This window comes from Amblyomma mixtum, chromosome 3 (assembly GCF_055824585.1).
Source record: "Amblyomma mixtum isolate Tamu chromosome 3, ASM5582458v1, whole genome shotgun sequence".
In the NCBI taxonomy this organism is placed as follows: Eukaryota; Metazoa; Arthropoda; class Arachnida; order Ixodida; family Ixodidae; genus Amblyomma; species Amblyomma mixtum.
The window spans coordinates 298,506,288-298,514,642 of NC_143014.1; positions in this window are offsets into that span (position 1 = coordinate 298,506,288).

Genomic DNA, 8,355 nt, shown 5'->3' on the forward strand with positions numbered 1-8,355 from the left:
CCTGCAAGGCATTCCCGCTATAAATGGGTCGCTGTGTATCGGGTGAACTCTTTGGTTTTATCTGTAGTGTTGTACGCGCGTTGAGTGTGTGTTTTTCTGGGTGTTTTCGGGTTTTTATTGGCTCCTTTCCTTGAAAGTATAAACACGGCTTCGTTTTGTTTTGTTTGATCGGTTTGTTTTCTTGTGCGAACCTGCACGCGATAGCGTTCCCTTCTGGCAGTAAGGAACGCGTCACTCAATTCGCGACAACGCTATCAGGGCTATACTGTTGTAGTCCTTTTTCTTTGTTGGTTTTGATCAAGATATTGAGCTTACCTTAAGCCACTTCTGTCGATGTATTCAAGGGCCACTGTGTGCTACTTCAAGATGCATTGCCCAGTGTCCCCTTCTTTCACTGTAATGTGTGCGACGAAATAAACTTTCAATTTCAAAGTACACTTATTTTAGGATAATGTGGATTCACTTTCACCTCGTTCATAGAAAATTCACTGCCTTACATATTAGTGTGCCGTTTAAACAACGATTTGAGTTACTTCCATCTGATGTACTACTGTATTTATGTGATGCATCCTAATAGTCTTCGCAAAGCATAATGTATTGTGTTTATCTTGGCTGTACCAGTTTCTTTTTTTTCCTCTTTCTATCTCCAGTTTGTCAAATATGCTACTTTTTGACCAATGGCGGAATTTTGTCGTTTACACTGCTATCGCAATTGCTTCGCAACTTGTGACTGTATTTTATTATAAGAGCACCTTAGCACAGGCAATACGGTACTTTTTCATTTTTTTTTGTCTTCCTTTGTTTATTCTTTTCAGAAGATTACCTTATGTATGTACTCATTCCCTGAATTGCACCGTTGACGCAGCCATTGTTAGCAGGGGTATGGTGCTTATCAATCCAGTGTTCCTTCTCGCTTTTTCGCCACGCTTCAAGCATCATGCACGGTGCTGAATAAATGAATTTCAATTTGATTCTATGTTCACTTGGTTTGGGTGCTAGACTGGTCGACAGCAGGATGCTTTGACCCACACGAGTGGAGTGTCATAAAAGTACAATATTCAAGACGCAAAATAGGCTGTCTTCCTATGATTTCCTTCAGATAACGCAAAGATATCATTGACGTCACTGCATGACTCATGTTGTATTCAAAGAATTTAGCGTACAGACCTGGAAGTTCTCATAGCAGAAAACAGACGAATAGGAAGTATTCATACTCATTCCAAGATTTTTTCACTGTCGGGTTAACCTAATTAGGCACTAGCTGTGAAGAGCCCCATACGATGACAGTTAATTAAATCATTATAGTTAGCTTGAAAAGATTGATTCTAAACACGTAATTTAAAATATGGTGACTCAGCTTGAATTTGCAGTCATGACACGTGAGGTAATGAGTCACATCATACTCTCACTCTCATTATGTCGCTGCTCACAATAGCATTCACATCAGATCGCTTTGATGCAAATAAAAGCTGCTTAAAACGTGTCCAGTCATTACAAAGGGTTTTCGCAGAATGTTTATTCATAGAAAAAATATTCGTTAAAATATCCGGGAAAATCATGAACGACCGCGAATTTCTTTGTCCAAATGACCAGTTTTTATGCGCATCGCCCCCGTTGAAAAAAGGGGTCGCATTCAATACGCAGTGCAACATACGTTCTAAGTCCTGAACGTCATGCTAAGTCCTTGTCATGCTTTCGTTTCATGCAGCACCATTACTATCATTATTCATTTGGCTGTTCATAACCCACCTTTAATCACTAATGTTATCCTTTTTTATACCAATTTGGGGCCGCCCCCTGTGGCCTCGTCGTTGTTCTGCCTTCCGCTTTCACTGCCTTGACAGTTTCTTTTTCGTGATGGCCTTTTACACATACTGGCGTTTGTTTCTTTTAACTTCGTATTATTTATTGAGATAACTTCACTCAAATCCGGCGAATCAGCCGCCTTGTTTCGATGTATCGTATATTTTCTTACTGTATAACGGTAAACGATGCAATACAAATTCATCTGGCAGTCAGCGCCCTTGTGTCCCTTGTAACGTTTCTGCCACTTTTTATCCTTATTCCTGGAGCTGTTTTTATAAAGGAGTACTAATTTGCCCGTCAGCTCGCTCTTGTTTCTGAGGTAGCTGCAACGAATGAGCTCCTGCCATAGGCTTTACGGAAGCTATGCCATTTTGCAAAACTGCGCAATAGTTCAATAATGCGGATTTCCTGTACAGCTGCTCAGAGCCCAATACCAAGGGCACTCTACGAGCGTAAGTCTCAACGAAATTTGGATGCAGGCTGGCTATGGGCTGCGTTAAAGAGTGCATTATCATTTCGCTTCATTGCTGGTAGCCAGTTATAACTACTGGAATTTTTGAGGGGTAGAAAAAGCTTAAGAGAATTCATAGGCGTGTCTATGTAGGAGAGAAAAGGCGAGACGGCGCTTAGGCGCTCCAGTTCGGGCACTCCGAGTGTTGTGGAGGAGAAGACTGAGAGCGCAGAGGAAGCGCGATGCCTCTTTCACGAATCCCTCCACTTCTACTCGTTGAGTTTATGTTCGCGGCGCGAGGACGACGATGTTACGAGGAGGGGAAAGGCACGAATACTTCCGCGCAATACCCTCCGCTTTTCTGGCCTTGTTTGCGCATATCGCAGCGATGTGGAGGTGGCTGTGAGGAATGGAAAGGTGTCAAAACGAAGACCGATGCACTACCGTTGTACACATGCGATAATGTTTGCGCTGAAAGCAAAGGTCTTTTAAGGTGGAAAGGAGCCGGAAGTGATACGCAGGTATCGCCGTCACAGGCTAGTGCCGCAAATGCAATCCCAATATGAAGCAGCGGAAAAACAGCACGAATCTCTTATGCTGACAAACGTGCATGAAGGATACTGAAATACACGTCCTTTGTTTTGAAACCGCTAGTACAAGCCAAACATAACCTATTCTTGGCGCGGAGTAGTCGGCCGGCGGAATTTCGGTATGCATGTCCAATATTCTTAGAAAAAAGATTTTTGATTATTGGAATTTTTTAAAGTGACAACAATCGATGAAAATCTTACATGATATGGAAAAATCGCGTTTATAAACTATTTTTCGGTGCAAAATTGTGTGTCCACAATTGCTCAGTATGCTAGGGTGCTTCGAAACTATGCGCTTAGCATGCCAGCGTGAAATTGTTGTTGACGCGCCTTGAACGATTTACAAGCGCGTAGCAGCAGAGGAGCTCCAAGTACCCCTCCAGGTTATCATCGTCCGCACTTCGTGCACCGAAACGCACGTACACCACAGAAAACAGTTGTGAATAGCGAATGTTGCACGCACCTGCACGTTAGGAAACGCGCCGCTCAGCGTGCTCGCTTCGTCAACATACGAAGACGCTGGGCTGGACAGCCAGGGACACGAGGACTATTATTGCAGAATTTAAATTTGTCCATACGTGTCAGCCTCTACTCATCAGTCCCGACTGCGGCTCGGTGGTGACAGCGAGTGGGTCAGCAGCTGCGCTTGGCGTGCTGCCGAAGCGGCCTACTCTTCGGCGCTTGGACTATCCTGCCAGACCCGCCGCCTCAGCTTTCACCCTGTGTAGGGTTGAGGCCGTTAAAGTACAGGTCGCAGTTCTTTGCGAGAACTTCGTTCTCGTAGTCGGTAACGGGATCCATCGTACGGCTTGTGCAAACGAAAGAAAGCGACGACGGTAGGTAGAGGCAACGTTTATAGATACTTTTTTAAATTATCTATAAACGTTGGGTAGAGGCATTGAACATGCTGCCGGCGGTAGTTTTCATTTCAACTGCTGCTAAACAGCACCTCTCGCTGCCAGGAATCGCGGAGTCCAGGTTACAGAAGTTTACGTCACGGTTCGGTCATTTCCTCACAGATAGTTGCCGAGATCGGATCAGAGCACTGGGAAAAAGTTTTTCAACATAATTTCGAAATCGCCTGTGAATAAACGCACTTTCGCCGCCGGAAGAGTGACAACCCTAAAAATTTTTTTATGCAGTCTGTAGACCATCCGTAGACTTTTTTCTACAAAGTCTCTAGACTGGCTATAGACAAATCATAGAGTATAGTCTACAGACAACTCCTATAGACAGTCTATAATCAATCTCTATATTTATGGCCATAGACATTTACTAGACTTTTGTCTCTAGACAGTCTATAGACTGTGAATAGATAAAAGGAACTATCTATACGAAAACAATAGATTCTATTAGAAGTTTATAGACTATCTATCGATAATTTTTATAAGGCAACGCGGGCATAAAATGCCGAACAACTAACAAACTTTACTACCTGCACTTTATTAAGCAACATTACCACCAATACTTTACTCACACTTTGCTAACAAAAGAAGAAACTCATAGAATTGCCCTCAGTGTCACTTTAAATATGTTTCAAGATCCTTAGGAAGTACACTGTGCCCATAAGCTTCACTAGTGTTTTGCGTTGCAAGATTGAAATTCCGCAACATAGTCATTAGAACTTTCACTAGAATTTTGATATTTTCGATAAACACGGTTTGCTCGGCTGAGTTATCATGCAAATCCTGTCTGAATTCTTGTATAGACACGCTGGATTTATTTCCAGACACTGTGCAAAGTACAGCGAGCGTGATCGTGGAAAGGAGCTGTAGGTGAAATCTGAGGCAAACATTGCCCCGTCACCTGCTAAAAGCAGAGGTGATTATAAAGACTTGTGAAGGTATCTTATGACTTAAAGCACTGGTCCATACTTCTGTCGCGGGAATAACACCGCATCATGAAAAAAAATCGTCTGAGACATTTAAGACTGCCTTAGTGTGGGAATACGAATTCATTACTGTTTCTGGGTGCATTGGCACCCACCCACACACACACACTGCGCGTATGACCGCACGGAACACTGTACGACGAACGGTTGCAGCACAATTTTGATACGCAATTCATTTTTGAGGGAAAGAAATGGCGCAGTAACTGTCTCACCCCACTCTGGACATCTCAACCGCGCCTTAAGGGAAGCGGTAAAGAGTCTGGGAAGGCATTTAATGGGTGGAGACACCAAATTTTGAAGCTATATAAAGCCTGCTATGGGATTCCTATGTATGTAAGGGTGTCCGACCGCCAGGTGTTGGACACAACAAACGTTTAAAAAATATTTAATTCTTTTCCAAAGATTATCTAAATGCTCACTGTCAAGATCTAGACTCATCGCTAGCGCCATCAACGCTGACGTCACAAGGTAGGTAGGAAAATTAAAGTTTTAGTGACGTCATATCAAAATACAGTGACGTACGATGAGCGGGTAACAGCCACAGCCGCGTGAGCGCAGTCGACGCACCAGAGAGCCGCATTTGCTGCTAACCGCCACTCGCTCGGTTAGTTTTTGTCAATGTATTGCCGAACTACGCTTAAAGGCGGGGACACATGTGCGTAAAGTGAGCGCGATCTGCGGCGCGCCGTTGCGAACAGCGTCGAAACGTCCGATCGCAGCGCGTCGCCTGCGTCCGGCCTGCTAGATGTCAACGGCGGGACGCTCGCGGCAAACGCGAGATAAAGAACGCGATAGAGATGAAGAACGCAATAGTACTGTTTGTTCACGTTCACAGCAAGCCCTGGGATATATGAATATCAAAAATGCATAGTTTCTGACGGTCGTTTGCAAACCCGAATAGAAGTGATGACTGCGATCTAAGCAAATTTCATACCACAGCCGCTTTTGGGCTGCTGCTACGCGGTGCGCTCCGCCTGCGGTCTGCTAGCTCCGTTACTGAAGACGTCGTGGAAATCAAACATATCTTTTATTATGGGACGAGTTCACAGTAAAGGGGTGCCGAGCGGAGCACGTTTCTGAGCGCTGGACAGTCCCGAAGCGCCCTCAGCTGCGGAGTCGATGCGAAACCAGCCAGGACTAGCGACGACTAATGCAGTCTGGGACCAGCGCTCAGGTCGTCGCCCGGCGTTGCCGCAGGCAGTGTCGTTGCCGAAAGATCCACTTTTAGCACAGTCATGCTGTCGTAGCTCGAATCTAGGAAGCATTCTTTCTGGTATCATGGCTGTTTTGTATTTTCTTGTGCGGACGTGAAGTACGCCGAGCCTGCCGGCCGGTAGGCCAGCCTGGATACCGTCTGCCGTCGTAATAAAAACGAGCTAAAGAGTGTTCTTGACGTAATTAATAAACCATGGGACAAGAAATGTGAAAAAAGTGTCATTTTTGAGGATTGCTGACGAATACTGAGCTGCTGGTAGAGGTAACAACTGTGATATGAGCAAATTTCTTGCCACATCCGTCTCGCACCTGTCGCTGGCGCGACGTTGGGGTCCGGCTGTCCTGGCGCCCGCTAGCCCCGCTGCCGAAGGCGTCGAGGAGAATGACCATACTATTATTTTATTGTGAGATGATGCTGTTGACACTAAAGCTATATGTGAAAAGAAGGCCTTTTATTATAGCGCAGGCGACTTCCGATGCGCCGGCCGCTTGCGAAACAGGCTATAGGCCTAGTGACGGCCACGGCAGCGAGGCAGCAGCAGAGCTCGTCGCCTGGAGCCCCCGCTAGTGGTGCCGTTGCCGAAAGCTCCCAAAATAAGCAGGCATGCTTTGTCGCTGCTCGAGTACAGCTCGCAGCTCTGATAACAAGGCGATCTTGTCTTTTCTTTTGATATTTGTACACCATCCCAAGCAGCGCTCAGGTACTTTGCACGGCGGCGAAGTGTGACACCGGTTGTGGGCGCAGCTTGGGTAGAGCGGCGCAGCGATGCTTACTGGCATTTTGCTAAGTGCTTCGCATCCTCATGCGAATCCGCGAAGGCGATATTAGCGATAAAAAAATAATTCTATGTCCTCACTTATTGGAATCAGATCCGTCAGAATCTGAGCTGCTGGGACTAGCCATGCCGTTGTTTGTTTTCATACGCTGGTCAGCACGTGTGTGAGAAAGCGGACGATGCAGCAGTAGGTGCGTCACAACTTTTGTGGGCCCACGTGGCCAAGCGAAGTAGTCGATCTTCCCCCTCTGTGACGTCACGGTACAACTCGGCGTTCCGAAAGCGAAAATCGTTCACATAAAAATGCGATAATAAATTACTCACTGTGAATATATAAATCTTTGAGTGTGTATCATGCTTCCTGGAGCCACAAGAAACGTTTGAAACAAACAACGCGCCAACCACAAATTTGGTGTCTCCACCCCTTTAATTCAATGTGCATATGTGGTCGGTTCGAATCCCTGTCGAAGTTAGACTGCAGTTAACTAGCACATGTAAGCTATAGACCATTTCATCTAGGGCGCCGCCATTTTGGGGAGGTGGCGCCGTCTATGTTGTGTTCTTGTCCCTAGCGCTATGCCGGTTGTGCGCGCGCATTTTGTGCTGCGCGCACGGTGCAGTACGGCGGCGTCGCAAATTGGCGTTTCGAAGCTTCTATTTTTTTTTTGTGTGTGTATGCTAGAAAAACGCCTGGGTGACGGGGAAAGCTTTTAGAGCAAGACTGCCGCCGTTTGGTTGAGTGATGGCCGCAACTTCATCGGATTATGGGGCAGGAGGCACTTCCACCGTCGTTCCGATGATTGACATAGGCAAACGAAATTTGTTTACGAGTTGTTTGTTTGCTGTAGTGCACAGCAACGGTCGCACCGCTATCTACGAGGGCGGTCGAAGAAACGACACAGGCAGCCGCCAAACTTCTTTTATACTATCCGATTCAGTTCGATGGACTGCGATTACCAGCCAGCATAACAAAGTCACTTCATGAATGTTTATGTTAGCCGCACTTCACTTTGCTTAAGTGTGAATGGTGCGCAGACGCGAACTGTACTGTTGAACCATTCACGGTGATGAATTTCTTTCGTGAAAGCTGACCCGTATACACTTCACAGTTTCAGGCAGGTACAGTCGCGGGTAAAAAAAGATTAGCACACATGACGGAACATCGGAGAGCCGAAATGACAACGCGTGGCGCTACGGGTGGCGAAGAGAGTGCCGGGCCGTTCCCATTCTACTGTAATAGGGGGGTTCAGCGGACTGCCACGGACAGCAAAATTACTGGCTAAAAGCAGCGCTATCATCTATTGTTCCCGCGAGTTCCTTTTGACAAACTATCGCGGACATAAAAAAAAAAACAGTAATAAAAAGAGGCCGTCTGCTCGTGATAACCGAACCAAGATAAATGCCGCAAGCACAGTTACGTAGGGTAGGCACTTCAGCGCTCGGGCGGTGCACGCTTGATAAAGCTTACTTCATGCCGTCCCCCCCCCCCCCCCCCCCTACGCTGTAAACATGGAAACGGCCCGTTAGGCAGGTCTGCGTACCGCAGCGCCGTGTGGTGAGATCTACGAATTCTGATCGCCAATGATCTGTGCTAATATTTTTTGCTCGCGACTGTACTACACTGCA